Genomic DNA, 17,644 nt, shown 5'->3' with positions numbered 1-17,644 from the left:
CTCCTCAGGTGTAAATCACCTCAATATTCATGATAGTTCACGCCTCCTCGCATAGGACCTTTCAACACCAAAATTGTCTTACAAAAGTTCAATTAGTACAAATGAATGAGTGTACATATGAATGAGTGATCACTGATCAGGATGGTTTTCACATCATTTTGTAGCAAAAAATCTAGGCTACAAGATCCAGTTCTCAATAGGCTTGTGGACAAATGTTTAGTATGTGTTATATAGCCTTATTTCAATGACTTAAAAATGTTGTTTTTTTTTCAAAAACCATGCATAAACGTTATTTTCTGTACACACATGTTGCTCACATATAATTGTAGCCCAGTTTGTGCTGAATACAGTGTTATCAGACTTTAGCCATTAATATGTTTTTAAGCAACTGAAAAAAGCACAAATTTCAAGGCATGTCAAAACTTCTTCAGGGCCCAAAACACCCTCAGACCCCAGAGGGTTAACGCTGTGATATCACCAGTTGTTAAAGTATTAATTCAAACATGTATTTAAAAATGTGAACCAGTGTACACATCACCATTATTGTTTTTAAACTGAAGTCAGTGGATTGCAGGGTCGTTACACTTTCAGACATGTATAACATTCATCAGTCCTACTGGATGACTTTCATGTTCATCCCAACAGGCCCAAGTGAGTACCTATGCTGAATTTATGAAGATTACAAATCATTTTGTGAAACGGCAATATGACTTTCCTTCCAAAACTTGAAAATCATTCTTGCCCATAAGTAAAACTCATTAATGCGTTAACGTTCAGATCAAGTATGAAAGTTGAATCAGCAAGTCACAATTGTCCTTTTAGCCAAGTTCTTTTAGTTAAATGTTCAGCACTGGCCTCTCCTGGAATACTGTTCTGAGTTGACTGCACAGGCAGGAAAACACCCCCAACCTTGGCTTAGTCGGTTGCAGAGCTGTTAGAAGCATTTAGTCTTTAAAGCCTCATTGTTTGTGTTTCCAGAACAAAGAAAAGACACTCTTAGTGGTCAGTCACAGAGATGGATACAGAGATTTTTAAGATGTTTGATTTCAAATTACTGCACTCATCCAGCTTCTGAAGACCATAAAGATGATGCTTATTTCTTCTGATTCCTGTGTGGGTTCTTCTCCAATGAATATGTACAGGGGACATTTTACTTGAACAAGGTGTGGTTGGTGGATAGCTTGATCTTTTAAGCTTCTGTTTCTACTTGATACAACATTAAAACCACCTGTCTAGTTTTGTGTACGTCCCCCTCGTACCTCCAAAACAGCACCAACCCCCATCTCAGATTAGCATTCTGAGATGTTATTCGTCTCACCACAATTGTACAGAGAGGTTATCTGAGTTACTGTAGACTTTGTCAGTTCGAACCATTCTGGCCATTCTCTGTTGACCTCTCACATCAACAAGGTGTTTCCATCTCCAGAACTGCCGCTCATTGGATGTATTTTTTATTTATTTTTTGGCACCATTCGGAGTAAATTCTAGAGACTGTTGTGTGTGAAAATCCCAGGAGATCAGCAGTTACAGAAATACTCAAACAAGCCCATCTGGCACCAACAGTCACAGTCCAAATCACTGAGATTAAATTTTTTGTACTTATATTTTTATATCATCCAGTACCACAAAGTGATGATTAATATGGTTTAATCTAATTAATAGTGTACTATTTCACCCAATATTTGTGTAATGTATTTTTTATACCTATACAATTATCGTGTTGTTAGCTTAGCAACATGCTAACATAAAATTAAATAAGTAAAGTCTCCCTTGCGTTTCATGTGAGGAGCGATATTTGTGTTGCAGATGGAAATTCTGCCTGTGTATATTGTTCCAAATCAGTAACTTAAGAGGTTCCATTTTGTTTTATATGTATGCTGCCTTAGAAAGTAGCTACTTTTGTAGGCGGTAGCAAGCAAAGCAGATCACTAGGTTTTGGAACAGAGCTTTTATGTCTCTTTTGTGTCTCTCTTTATTAAGTGATCTGGGTTGTTTTCCACTCTAGGTTGACAGTTATAAACATTGTTTTTAGTAAAGTTAAGAACACAAGGTCAAGTCTAGACCACCCTTTTTATGATTCTGTGTATTCTCTCCATCTTTCACACCCTGCCCTGTTCTCTAAGATGTCACTTGGCAGGTTTGTCCCACACATGGTTTTTAAATGCTTTCTCAACAGTGGCACGTTCCGAACTGCACCATGGCTCTTAAAGCAAGATGAAGAGCAGATTCAGTGGCCGGCACTTGTGATAAAGTCAAAATGAAATCAAAACTCATCCTATATACTTTCATTAAGAATGTTCCTGGTCTTATTGTCAATCATCGTTTTATTCCCATTTAAAAAATGAGCCTATTTATTTAGACTATTCCATAAAAGTCTATTATACTAATATTAATCCTCATTCAAACAGAGCTATGTCCATAATTGTCCATAAGTCTTGGAGGTCCAACACTTAAATCTATTCATGAACTTGATTTACAGTGCAATGTTAGATTACAAAACTAATATGGTTTGCAAATGGTGTTTTACGTTCACCTTAAACACTGTTTTCTCTGTACAGACAGAGTCTGGTATGGTTACATTTCATTGCTTAATTCAAGATGAGTTTTACAATGTCACCAACTGTAAATGTTAGTATTTCTAGTGAGTATGCTTATTCTAGAGATGTGTTAAAGAGTCACAAAGCACACACTGCATAAACGGTGGCTCATATTGACACAGTCCAAAGCCAGTTTCAACAAGTTATATGATATACCAAGCAGATTTACAATGGGTAAACAAACACATTTGCTGAAACGTTTGCCATGTAGACGTGAACAATAATTTTTAGCAATACTCAATTCCCCTGCCCAAAAACCCCGAAACACATCTTTTCCGGGCTTTGCTGTGGGAATTCTCTTGCGTGCATGTCTGCAGGTTGACATATAGGGCACACATACAACTATTGGCAACTGGGGTGCAATTGTGGACTACGGAGCAGACACAGGCAGCTAGCTTTTGTGGGTTATGAGCAGCTCTAGGCTACAGAGTTATTTAATAACCTGTCTGTCTGTGTTGTATAAAACATTTGCAAGACCCAGAACTGTTTTTTTTGTGTGCCTAGGATTATCACAGCAGTAGACTTTGTGATGTTGTTAATATCTCCTTACGGACTACTTTGGTATGGGTCAGAACCCTCTATGTCCACACTAAAACTGAGACACTGCACAGGCCAGTCAGTGAAAAACACACACAAGAAAGCAAAAGGAACCCATTAAAATGTCAGAGACAATGGAAAAATGGGTTTTGCATCACCTTACTTATATTCCAAGTCTTGATTCATCGGCAGAAAATTAGTTTTCGTTTTCAGTATATTATGCGGTTTACAGTAAGCAACATCAGCACTTTATGTGCAGAGAGTCTCTTGTCGAAGTTAGTTTTTGACATAACAGGCCATAAGCTGGAAATCGAGCGAACTCACAGAGCCACGGTCAGTTATACTGAAATGCTATTCAGTGTATTGGCTGTTTGTTCAGCTGCTTTCCATGTCAAGTCAAGTCAAGTGGTTTTATTGTCGTTTCAACCATATACAGTTAGTACAGTACACAGCAAAACAAGACAACGTTCCTCCAGGACCATGGTGCTACATAAAAACAACAAAGGACCAACACAGGACCACATGAGACTACACAATGAAATAAAATACCTATATAAAATACCTATATATACCTATATAAAGTGCACGTGCAAACATGTGCAAAAAGTACGGGACAATACAACAAATTTCTGACAATGAAACAAATTTCTGACAATGTGTCTTTAAGTTGTCTTGTTCTACTAGGGGCAGCACTAGATATACTAGTACTATGTGTTGCACTTACTGAAGAGCCACATGTGTCACTTAGTCTCTATTATTGTGTGTTTTTGGAATCTTGAAAATCCACATTTTGACTTGAATTGTTTTTGTGTGAATAGATAAAGGTACATTTCTAGTTTCAACAGAATTTTAACCAGTTAAACTTTTCTTCACACCATGTGATCAGCATTTTCTTTTCAGCCACTGAAAATGTGTAAAATTGAAAAATATATGCATGAAGCCACATTGAGAGCCCCATATCAATATCTTCAATATCTGGAAGATATTGAGAATCATAACCACCGGAATAACATCTGCATTGTTGGAATTCCTGAGGGAGCAGAGGGTCAGAATATGGTGGAATTCCTGGACAGGCTCTTTCCGAGTCTGCTCGACATAACAGGCCATAAGCTGGAAATCGAGCGAACTCACAGAGTTCTGGCTTGGTAATTCACTGAGGGAGACCGGCCCCGATCAATTCTGGCCAAATTTCTGAGATCATCCGATAAAGATCTTAAGGCGAGGAGGAAAGGAAGGCTTTCTTGTAAGAACGTTCTGATTTCGACAAGAGAGAAACGTGATCAATTCAAGGATTGCAAGAATCTCTTACATCAACGGAAGGTCGCTTTTGCACTGATGTTCCTGACCAAATTGAGAATAGATGCTAAGGATGGCCACAAAATATTTACATGTCCCCTGCAAGCATTGTCCTTCATAAAGGCAATGGAGTGAGTCAGTTATTTTTTGTGGTACTTGCATTACAGCCGAGTGGGCCTGACCCACTGAACATTCACTTTACCATCCGAGGAAACTGGGCACTTTTTTGTTTCTATTTGTGCTGGTTCCACCTAGCGGCTGGTGTTTGTTTTGTGGAGTATTTCTTGCAGGACATTGGAGAGATTGTGTCATTTGTTGCACTCATGTAGCAGTCGAATGAGCCGGCTCACTGAACATTCGTTTGAATGCCTGAGGAAACTGAATGGATTTTTTTTGTGTGTGTGTGTGTGCTGGTTCCGCTAGTGGCTGGAGCTTGTTTTGTGGAGGAACGCACCTTCGGGACAGTTATGTGGATGAATCTACACGTTCTGTGTGTTTATTTTATAGGCTATCTTCTGCTGTGTAATTCTGTCTCACAAAATTTGTACAGAAACACCAGACTTGAGCAATCTGATGGTAAATTTGCTGTGGGGGCTCTCGTAGGCGTACATAGGCGACTCGTAGGCGACTGTTTGTGTTTAAAGGGATGGACGCCATTTGGCACTATCATTCGTTGGGTTAATGCACAGGTTTTTCTGTTTGTTTGGTCCAGGGGGGGTGGGAGTTTGAGGTTTGATTGTTGCACTAATGATGGAATGTGGTCTTTATAATTTTACTTTTGACACACAATCAATTTTTTCTAATATGTCAAAATGTCAGATGTTAATGAGTGGTTTGTCTCTCTCCACGTGAATGGATTGGGTCACCCCATAAACAGAAGGAAGATTATTTATTTTCTTAAATGTAAGAAATATGATATAGTATTTCCCATAGGAAGCTGAAACATTTGGAAAGATATGGGGTGGACATGTTTTCTTTAGTGCTGGCTCAAGTGAGAGCAGGGGAGTCATTACACGGATAAGCAAGCATCTACAATTCAATTGTCTCAAACAGACTCTCAAGCAGTCATTATTTTTTTAGCAGAAATTCAGGGGCAAAGGTTGATTTTGGCTAATATTTACTCACTGAACGCTGATGATCAGGGCTTTTTTTATAGATCTTCAAGGGACGTTGCAAGCATATGTATATCTAAGTCCCTGGTGAGTTTAGAGATGTTGCCACATATGGAGAAAAATGAATCATATAGTTAACGCTTTAATGCATCCCTTTTGCAAAATCCTGAATTCCAACAAGTGTTAAAGGCTGAAATCATTGTTTATATGGAGACCAACTGGTCCTCTGTGGGCGTGACTTGGGAGGCACTTAAGGCAGTTCTTAGGGGTCAGATCATACAATATGCATCATTCAGCAAAAAATACATAAGCACGAGAACTCGTGGAGTTGAAAGGGAATATTAAAAGTGCCGGGGCAGAGCTGAAGTGCTGATGTCGTCTGATGGCCTCAGAGAATTGACCCAATTGAAAACAGACATAATACAGTTTTGTTGTAGAAGGTGGCGTTTTGGCTATTCAGGGCAATACAGTCATACTTTGAGTCAGGGACAAAGCAGGGAAGATTTTGGCTAGATATATAAAGAGAGAGAGTATTTTTCTACCATTCCCTCAAATCTGCTGGTGGTAAAATATTTACCACAGCTATTGATATTAATAATGATTTTAAAGAATTATATCTTAATCTCTATAGTTCCACATCTTCGTCTACTGGTGAAGATATTAGAAACTTTGTGGAACCATTAGAGCTCCCTAAACTGATGACTGAGCAACACATTTTTCTTGATTCTGAGATAAACTTGCACTGAGTCTTGCACTGGAACCATTAGCAACTGCGATAAGAAAGGAAGATGGTTTTACAGGGGTGGTGGCGGGAGGTGTATTTTATTATTAGTTTCAGACCTCACTAAATCTATGACTTGCCTCCACAGAATTATTAATTCCTATTGTAAATTCTCAGGATTCAGATTCAATCTGAAGCTTTGGCTCTGACAGCGTACTGCTCAGCGACGGCTTTTCAGCCGGGCGCCTTCCAGTGGCACAAATAGGGCATTAAGTGTTTGGGCATTTTATTCCCAGCAAATTTGTGTGATTTAGTTAGTTAATTTTGACCCCTTAATAAAAAGCTTTTTGAGGGATGTGGGCAGGTGGGCTTCATTACATTTATCTATGATTGGGAAGGTTAATGTTATTAAAATTAATTCCAAAATTCAAGTACCTGCTACAATCTCTCCCTGTAGATGTCCCCCTGTCTTATTTCAAGCAATTTGATAGCATAGCGATGTCCTTCATTTGGAATGGTAAGCGTCCTAGATTACATTACAATAAGATACATAGATAGATTGACAAAGGTGGGCTAGGCCTATCCAAGATTTTGTTTTATTATTATGCATTCGATCACAGACAATTGGCTCATTGGTCACTTCCACCTGATAGAACCCCTCCTTGTTTTTTATTGAACAGGAAGTTCTTGCCCCTATTTTGCCATTGCAAAGCCTTTCTATGAAACTAACCAGAGAAGTTATCTCGCTTTTGCACTCGGTATGGAATTTTAATTCAGATATTTATTTAAATGTTGCCTTGAGCATATGGCTGAACCCAAAATTATGTATTAATAAGTCCCCTTTCTGCTGGTCAGAGTGGATTTTGAGGGAGATTAATACGCTCGTGACCAATATGAGAGTGGACATCCTTTGAAAATGTGGACATTTTGGGATCCCCTGATCTCAGTTCTTTAGGTATTTACAGTTGCGCCACCTGCCCTGTACTATTTTTGGGTGTTGCATACACCCACCCCCCCCCCCGCCCCTAAATTGGCAGATACTATGGGAGAGGTGATTACTGTTTTTGGAAAAGGTCATGAGGCATCAGTGTATTTTTACCTGCTAATTCAGAGTCTGGGGACAGAGCTTTCATTCTATCAAAAATAAGGGTGCGCCTTATGCAATTTAAGATTTTACATAGATTCTATTGGACCCCCTCTAGATTGTATAGGCTTGGTCTTAAAGAAACACCCATCTGCTGGTGATGCCAATCAGGTGATGGGGCGGTCATCAAAATAGGGGACAAACACATACAAAATTGGGTTCTGACCTGAGTTCAATTCCCGCTCATGACCAACACCAGTGACGATTGTCTGAACCGGTCCCGGGCCTCCCCTAGGTTGACTCAGCTTAAAATAAGTACCTGGTGCGGTGTGTAAAACATCGCCACTGGGAGACAAAGGCGGTTGGGCGTGGTGCTGGCCACCCACCCCCTCGTGTACCGTTCCGGCCTTCATAGGTGCTCGCTAACACCACTTGCCCCTACAGTCTGTTAAGGCTAAATGGGGGGTCTTTGGTCTTTGTGTACTTATGTGTGACCACAGTGATATTTGTTGGGGGTGGGGTTGGTGATTGGAGAGGGGAAGGGGTAGTAGAGGGAGTTAAATACTGATTCAATGTATATTTGTTTTGTCTTTCTTTGTCAACTATTTGAATAAAAAAAAAAAATTTAATAGGAAAGAATATAGGGCCTGTAATATGAAGGTTTGATCCAAAAGGATATGAAGATGCATTTAATACTTCCGGTGTTAAATGCATTCCAATTTTGGGGAAAAACAACACAAAAAGCATTTTTTTAATTCCTCCAATATTTGGACTTGCACCATTGGCATATACTGCAAAGAGGGATGCTGAAGTCAACTGATTTTAGTAACAGACCTTTCTATCTCTGCGTAAATATAAAATAATGATGCTGCCAAGGTTTTTTGGTTGTTGGCCTGCTTTGCTCAAAGTCATAGGCAAAAGTTCCTTTTTCACCCCGACTACAAAATAATTGATTACTCAGAAAATATAGATTCATGTAATTTCATATTTTGGCTTTGGTCATTATATGTACTTCTTTCAGAAGTAAAAAAAAACATATGAAAAACAAAAGTTTGAGCCAGGGACCTCTGGTTGAGTTGATGACCCATGTGCAAATTGACCTGGAGTGTACTGATGTCACTGCACCATAAATTAATTACACAGTTTAATGGACAATAATGTGGGGGTTTTAAGTATGGAATGATTTGCTTAAGTAGAAAAGTGTCATTTCTGTTCTTATGGCACTTAATGTCCATGCAAAAAGATTTCCCAAATACTCCTACCACCCCTTTCATCCAACCCCTTAACAGCCATTATTCGAACAAACTAGTACATTCCCTGATAAACAGGATATTACAGGAAGTACATTTCCAAAGAGAGCAATATTATGAAAGCACAACATGTTTTCAGTCTTCAGGAAGTCAAATGCTTTCTTATAGTTGTGTCATTAAACTGGGATAGGAGAAGATGTTTCAACATTAAACAATTGCATGCTTCACCTAACAATTACTAATAAAGTATATTGCACAAACATTAAAGCAACTGTTATTACAGAAATGTTGTATTGTCTTTGGTACAAACATGGTATAAACCCGTTCTTTGCACCTACTGTAGGTTGAACACTCACTGATTGACAATTAATTTGTGTCCATGCTTTGTATTAGCACATTCAATGGCCTCTGTAGCAGTGTCATGGGTGATATGAGAAGTGCCTGCTCTACAGGCTTTTAGGCAGCTGACTTATTCGCTGTGTGTGTAAAAGTCAAGCGTGTTAAGGAGAACACAAGCCAACAGCAGTTGAGTTGCTGTATATCTGGCAGGAGTGCTACCTCTCTCTCTCTCTCTCTCTCTCTCTCTCTCTCTCTCTCTCTCTCTCTAAGAGAGAGGTTTTATGACAACTTGTGATAATAAGGACGAGATAAAGTTGTAAGAAATCACACGAGTTGGTTCATTACAAAAATGTACAAATGATGTTATTATGATTTTTCCTATGTTTAACCTCTAACCCAAACCTAAACCTAACCGTGATTTTAATTTGAAAGTCAATGTTGTGTACAGTGGAAGAATGTAAGCACTGAGATTTAGAACCAGCGTTCTTATGATTATTCACATTTTTGTTTCTGTTCTTTGTGAAACAGTATATCACAATATATTATTGTAGATACTTGATTCATCTACATAAAATCAAGTATTTATGATTTGTACTTAATTACCTGTAATTAAGTAGTTACTGTACTTAAGTAGCCTTTTTTTATTTGTACTTTCCTGACTATTTAAATTTGTTTGCTACTCTTTACCATAATTACAAAAAGTTTCATATTTTAATTATTCATACAGTATGTTTCATTATAGTTTTATTTTCTGGACAGCCCTGAATGTTTTAGAGGCACAAGAGTACAAGCAATCTATATAGTAATGATTGTTTACAGTAGTAGCTCCCAAACTGGGAGCTGCATATTTTTGTTCTTTCTACATGATCTGTAACACAAATAATCAAATTTTTTTAACCGCACCTGTTTGACTTCCAGCCAGCTGCTTGCAAAGAAAGTGTTCTGTAAAGAGGGCTTGTGTCCACCTGTCCAGGATTTTCCAGGATTGTCCCGTTTTTTTTGCCATCTGTCCTGGAAAACTGAAATTTCATATGTAAAATGTCCAGGAATTTGAAAAATGGTCCTACGCGTTTACCCAAATGAGCACTTTTATGCCCAAGGAGAAGATCTGATCAAACACGCTGTCCTAAACTGCTCTGTCATATGTTTCATTAGTAAACCAGTTAGTTTGGACAAGTAATGTTTATGAAGCTCTCCTAAGCTGGAGTTTCCCTCTCATATAAAGCATTGTAAAGAACAATTCATTTTATTGAATCACTTTGTTCGAATGATTCATCTAAATTCCATGCTGAACGCCCTCCATTTTATTTCACGTCTTCATATTTGTTGTTGAATATTTATTGAAATGCTGCTGTTTTTTTCACAATGTTTTCGATTTACTTACATGGATTTGTTTACATATATTTACATAATTGTGTACTTGTTTAAATGCTTATAGTTAGGCCTAATATATACAGTATATACTATCCAAACTAAATATTATCTGACATGCACAAAACGCATCAGCCAAAGGAGAGTTTTTCCTAAAAAAATTATCTTCAGGTATGTTCGCCTGGGCACAGCAGGAAGGCTAGAATGTTTTGGAGGCTATCAAACAAAGTATTATGTGCACTTGAGGTAAATGAGATTTAAAAGTTACTTTTTCTTTATTTGTTACTGTTTTATATATATATATTTACTGTGTGTGTGTGTGTGTGTGTGTGTGTGTGTGTGTGTGTGTGAACAAATATATATATATATATATATATATATATGAACTGTTGAACTGGCCCTCGTTCAAGAACACCACCTGGCTAGTGGCCCCCGAGTAATTTGAGTTTGAGACCATTGAATTATATGCTGTTTATGTTCATTTCCACTTTGAGTGTTGCCTAAGAACTCCCCTAACCCATGGTAATATCAGGCCACATCCACATGAATAAGTTTTTGCTTAAAAATACATTAATTTCGCTACGATTCATCCACACAAGATTGTAAGTTGTTTTTCTCCACTTAAACAAAGCTTTCATTAAACGCTATCCTTTTCCGCATACATTTAAAAAAAAAAATGGAAACTGAAAACAGAGTTTTCAAATCAAAACAGATTATTGTGGATGTGGCCTTTCTTATAAAATGAGTAGTCCCAACTCTAAATTCTGATTTAATGAGCAGCGTTCAAAGCTGTTATAAAATGACTGTAAACAAACTTCTCCGATCGTACATTCTGTTTTCATCCGCCTTGCTATGTTGCTTTGAAACCCAAACAGCCTACTGTAACAACAATGAACTATATTACTTAATGTAAGAATAGTTTTTCTGATAATTATTAATAAATGTAACTGTTTTTTAAACATTGAGGGTAGTCACATGGGGTGACCTCCTTGTGGTCGCTATAATGTGTGGTTCTCACTCTTGGTGGGGTACGTGGTGAGTTGTGTGTGGGTGCCGCGGAGAATAGCGTGGGTCTCCAAATGCGCTACGTCTCCGCTCTAACGTGTTCAACAAGCCACGTGATAAGATGTGTGGATTGATGCACCTCCACCACCCGGATTGAGGTTTGAGTCACTACGCCACCTTAAGTCTTAGAGGGCATTGGGAATTGGGCATTCCAAATTGGGGGGAAAAGGGGAGTGTAAAGCAGTTCAATGGAAAGGAGGAGGCGAGAACTGGCTTTTCAACATAAATAATAGTTTATTATAAACTGAAACAGAAGACACACACACACACACACACACACACACACACACACACACACACACGACGGACATGTCTGTAAACTATCTCTCTCTCTCCTGCACAATCCTCCGCAGTCAGCCTTTATCCCTCTTGGAGGCTTGATTAGCCTGATAAGGGACCAGGTGTGTATGATCACGACCCGGCCCCGCCCTCCACCCTGCCACTGGGAGAAAATCTAAAACTCTACTATTTAAAAATACACATTTGTAAAATATGCCACAAAATTCTTCAATTTTGTTGTCACGTCGAGAATTCAAATGAATTTTTTTCAAATACTTTAGTCATTGTTTTAGCTCCATAGTCCATGCTTTAGAGTGATTACTAAATTGGAAATGTAAATATTTGGAAATGTATTACATAAAGAATGATTTGCTTATGGTCTGTAAAAGCAAATGCTGTTTCTATTCCTAATGGTTCATCTAATTCGAAAGTTGCTTCAGCTGTGTTTGCAGCTGGCGTCCATGTTTGCTCAGCTCAGCCGAGAGCGACGGCTACACCTTTCCATGATTCACACTGTCAAAGAAGCAATTCCCCCAGCGATTCGTAAGATTCGGGATGTTGTGGTTTGATGAGGTTTTAACACAGAGGAATCCCCAACAACCTACAACTGATGAATCAAAAAGACTCCAACATATGAGCAAACAAGTCCAGATGCTCCAAAAGAACATTGTGTCTGCCATTCGGTGGTGATTAAGAACATTCATAGACATAAGACCACTCTTTGGATCTCATTTACTATAAATTCTATGTCCAGAAAAGTTATTATGCAAAATATCCACTGGATTCAGAACAGGGGCAGACAAAGACAAAGTTGGCTCAACTTAAATAATTAAGATAACTAAAAAAAATACTTTTGTCATTGTGGTGATGTGGCTATGGCTGAGTGATGTCTCTGGAGAGAGAGGAAGAGCAGTAAGGATAGACACCTGTGGGAAATCAACTCTAACAGCTGTTTTGTGTTACAGTGAGAGCTTGATGGGGTTTAAAGGGCAGTCCAAACCTCTGGAGGGGGGAGAGAGACATACACAGCAGGGTCCTGTGTGTTGCTGAAAATCAAACAGTGTGTTAAACTGAAAAGTGTATCAAATAAAAGACTTACATTGGATGTTTACCTGGCTCCCGCTTCCTTCTTAACAATGAATGCTGGAGATGTATCACAGTGGTGTCGAAACCCAGGAATTTGGAGGAAGATACACAGAGAGACCTCACCTTTCAGCGATCTGATAAAGAGCTTCCACCTCGCCAGCTTCCACCAAACACAACATCAGGCTCTACTTGAGCTGCGCCAGGAACAGGAGCAGGGATTCCAGGCCATCCTTCAAGCTTAAGCAGAGGACCGTCAGGTGCTATAGAGCTTGATACCCCAGGGGGAAACCACTGGCGCAACGTCAGCTGCGGCTCCTGCCATGACCCACTTCACACTCGCCAAGTTGGGACCAGAGGTCAACCCGGTGGAGTTTGTGGAGCTGTTTGAGCATGTGGCAGAAGCAGCAGGATGGCCAGTGTCCCAGTGGGTGGTCCGCCTGCTGCCGCTGCTGTCGGGAGAAGTGCAACTGGCAGCTCAACAACTACCCTTCGCCAAGCCCCTGGGGTATCAGGACTTGAAGCGAACCATCTTGCAAAGGGTTGGCCATAGCGTAGAGCATACTGCCTGTGCTTCTGCTCGCTGATGCTTGGCGAGCTCAGCCGCCAATATGCCTTTGACAAACAGCTCCGTGACTCCTGCCAGCGGATTTACTACAGTTGTCAATCCTTACCGCTCTTCCTCTCCCAGCCTCCCTCTCCACAGATGTAGAGCGGCCACACCCACATCACCACAGTCATCTTAATTTTAAGACATCTTATTAAGTTGAAAAAAACAAATATTTTTGTCAAGTTGATATTGTTGTCCTCATTGTTGCAACAAAACTTTTGTTGACTGAAATAGGAAATATAATTTGAATCAACTTAAGTAAATTCATACTTTATAAAGTTTTAAAGGTCGACTCCACTTTAAAGTTAAGCTAATTCAACATGATTTATTTGTAAAATTAACTAAAAATCTTAAGACAGCTGGGCGACCATTTTTTTCAAGTTGACAACTATTTATTTATATTTTTGCATTTGCACAATTTTTTTTCGTACTCTTTTTTTTTTTTTTTTTTTATCACAAATTTGAGTGCATGTCACCTAAAATAATAAATCACTGGTTAGCCTGCCACCATTAAACATTAACATCCTACATGGGGGAACATAGGGATGAAAAACTAAGCTTTGGAGAAGAGCAGTTATGTAGAGAGAAAGACCTTGGTTAACACATGTCTCTGGAATGGGACCTTATTTGGAACATATGGAGCCATTGAAGTGTGGAATATTTCTGATATGACTGCTGTTATTTTTTAGGAGCTCACTGAGAATATAATTATTTTTTTTTCCATTTCCCTTCTGGAGAGTAATAGTACCCTGCTGTGGTTTCAATACCCTTTAGAACTTTAACTGGGTTTTTAGTATAGAGCTCTGGAACTATGGAAAAACAAATAATTATTTATGTGAAATGTTCCACGTCAGTGATTATCAATGGTCTTGACTTGGAGGACTCCAGTGTTGCACATTTTGGATGTTACTCTTATCTGACATGCCCATTTCAGTTTTTAGAGTCTCTACTAATGAGCTAATCAGTAGAAGCAGGTGTGTTAAAGAGATATTTAGGATATACACATTTTGGTATAGTAAGTTTATTCTATGAGACCAGGTTGAAACTATTCTTTTCATGTTCCACCAAAGAGTGTTGACATATAGTGACTTTCGATATGTTTGGCTGATGTTTTGGTAGATGACCTGAAGGACTTGCCTTGGGATGTAATTTGGGGTAAAAGAAGTAATCCGAGAACCCTGCAATAGAGTCATGTAAATATCGTTTGAGTCGTTGGAGCCTTCTCTGGAATTAAGTGTGTTGTGGGATATTCAGGGAGTACAGTGGAAAGAGAAGATATTATTGAGGGATATTACGCAAGGAGAAAATTGGGAGTTTTTTTGCAAAAAAAATAAAAATAAAAAATGGAATAATGTTTGAGAGCCAAGCTCGGGATTTTGTAAATAAAAAGACAGTGTGGAAAGTTTTGGAGTGTTTTAGCTCCGGGATTGTAGGTTCTATACTGAATCAATTGCCATGATATTTTACTTTCTGAAGATACAGTACATCCATATGGCTACATTTTCATTTCGAGGACACCAAGATAAATATAAATTAGAGGGCTAGGAGAAAAGAAAGAAAACTTCCATTGAAGTTTTACATCCAGCTGTGTCTTTTGCTCTGCTAATCGTACGTAAGGTATCCTTGGCTTTCGATGAATCGTAAACGCTATTCAAATGGCAAACGAATGTCAAGTCTGTAAAAGATGCCTTGCTTGCCCTATTCCCATGTCAAAGAAATACAAAGAGGGGCCACAGCTTGAAAGTTATGAAAAGAGAAGAAGAAATGTGTCTTTTCTGGGGCAAATTACATTGAGGTCCAGCAATAAATGTACTTTTTCCTCCGTTTAGAGTTCTTTTGGCTGGAAGGCCTACTGAGTAAAGATATGCTGTGGATGGAAATGGAGCAGTTCTTCCATCCGTAACCCAATGGGAAATTATAGAGAAAGGCAAAACACATATTTTTTGTATTATTGATTATACCTTAGAGTTATGGACTAGGGAAGCAAGACATTATTGATGGCAATATTGAATGGCCATGTTTGGTGGGGAATTGGTATATACCTGTAACTTGGACAACCTCTTCTAATAGAATCATGTTATTAAAACAACATTTTTGCAAATAGGTTTTTACATTGCTCATTGTATGTATTGCGGCAGTTTCCTGGTGAAACAAACACTAGAGGCGCTGCATCAACAATGACTTTTGTTCCCTTTTATACAAATCATGAACATGATCAAATTGCTCAGTAGCTCAACTGAAAGAGCATTGCACTTGTAAAGCATAGGACTCGGGTACGATTCATGAAGAGCAAGCAAGTCGACACTTGAGCTAAATGTGTCATTAAAGCTCCACAAAATAACATGGTTGCTTCAGCAATTGCATTTTTCATATCGCATTTACTTTTTATGACACTATTGTTTAGGTTTAGGTTTAAGGTTTAGGGTCGGGAGGTCGTTTTGTTGATTTAAACCTCAATAAAGCATTAACCTTAAAAACCTAATTTGTGTAGGAGCATATTTAACTCTCTTGTAGTGCCACACAGTAGACATGTCATGTCAGAATTGCTTCGAAACTTGTAAGGAGCCACATAATATCATTTTACAAAAATGTTGCCACAGTTTGTTTTATAAAAATGAGCAAATCTAATTTTGTGCCACTAGCATCACCAAACAGAATTGCAAAAATTAAGACCATTTTGTTTGTTGTTTTCAAACCTTCTTGTGTTCTAGTGATCGAACATAATAGCCCCGCCTCAAAATCAACCCAAAATTGGTTGAGCCAATGTTACTATGTCGGGCTGATCAGTATGCTCAAACTAACAGAGCAGGATATTGCTAATATAGAGCCAAAGTGTTTACACTTTTTCATTGAAATCAAACTGCAAATGGATTACTTATAGTTACAGTACTTGTAGATGCTGCACATTAGTACTACACAAGGTGCACTCAGTATTTTTTTCCCCATTAAAAAAGTTTTACTCCTAAATAAGTTAATTGTAATTTTGAAAAATATGTAATAATCATGAGCACTCATATGAGATGAGGAGTCTAATCATAGCAGAAACCATATAAAAGCTGTTTTAATCTACATGGGGCAGGGGTGCCCTCATTGGGGCTGCCATTTTAGAATCACATGACCAGCTGAATACAACTCGCTTAATCTCAGAAACCGTCTTGTTTTTTGACACTTTCACTCTTGGATAAAATTAATCATGTCTGATTGTGAATAATAAATGTGTATAATAGCATCAGTAACCGAAAACTATTGCTTTTGAATGATGCTGCATCCACACCACTAGGTGTCAGAGTAAGTCCAAGATGACACCAGCACATGTGTGAGCTCCAGTTTCTGGGTGAAATATTCACAGAGTAGGTCAAAAGCGAGTTGGATTTTTTAGCAGTGCATGATGTAATATAGTCAACAGGAATAAGCATATTTTATTAACTCTTCTTCCAAAACCAAATCCCAACCCTAAACCTAACTGTCAGTGGAGTTAAAATGTAATTTTAGAAGGAAAATGCAACCTCCCAATCATGCTCACCATTGTTTATGTGAGCATGATTACTTCTGACTGATCTCACTGTGAAACTGGAAATAGAAGATTCACTTTTCATAGCTAAAATCTGTCTGTACTTACTGAAATGCAAAACACTGCCCCCAGTGGTCAAAGTGGTAAGTGTTGTTGGGCGAATGTGCACGTGTGAGCTCCACTTTTCAGTTGTAATATCCACAGAGAGGCACCAAAAGCAAGCAATACAGTGAAGAGGAATGCATGTTATATAACCTACCATCAGTAGCTCCACAGGAAAAGGGTAACACAAAACGGTCTGATGCTGAACGGTGTTTTTCAGTAATTCAGCTGAATGGGATTGATTTCCTGGTTACGTGAAATTATTAGAAGCAACGTGCATTTCTGTGAGTCCAAGTTGTTTATTTGGTACGATCTAGTCTTTTTTTTTCCTTTTCAGTTTCCGTCAGTGCACTCTGAAAGAAGAAACACTTCACAGGCTTTTGTTATGTAATTATGTTTCTGTTGTGTCTTCCAATATAAGGAATCCATATAAGCTGGACTATAAGAGTATCGGTTTCAAAGTCACTGAAGACAAAGAGGTTCAACAGAACGAGGTTATAAAATCTTAGTAAATTATGTAATGATATTTTCAGCACAGTTAAGTGTGATCCCAGTCTAAAGACACACCCTAGAATGGAAACTCAATGTTCAGATGCTGGATTGAGAAAGTCTCTTTGGAGAAAGACCTTTGATATACTGTACAGGCGCCCGAAAGCACATTTTGGCTGCGTTAGAAAACGATAAATG

The 17,644-nt window shown here is 38.5% G+C and overlaps 1 long non-coding RNA gene across 1 annotated transcript in view; it reads left to right on the top strand.

Annotated features, from left to right (window-relative positions):
• LOC127640183 (uncharacterized) overlaps window positions 1-17,644 on the top strand; it is a 153,768-nt gene that overhangs the window by 126,866 nt on the left and 9,258 nt on the right. The gene's annotated exons all lie outside the window — the stretch shown is intronic.

Source organism: Xyrauchen texanus, chromosome 49 (assembly GCF_025860055.1).
Source record: "Xyrauchen texanus isolate HMW12.3.18 chromosome 49, RBS_HiC_50CHRs, whole genome shotgun sequence".
Taxonomy (NCBI): Eukaryota; Metazoa; Chordata; class Actinopteri; order Cypriniformes; family Catostomidae; genus Xyrauchen; species Xyrauchen texanus.
Note: the sequence above shows the minus strand (reverse complement) of the source record. Positions and strands in the feature narration are given on the sequence as shown.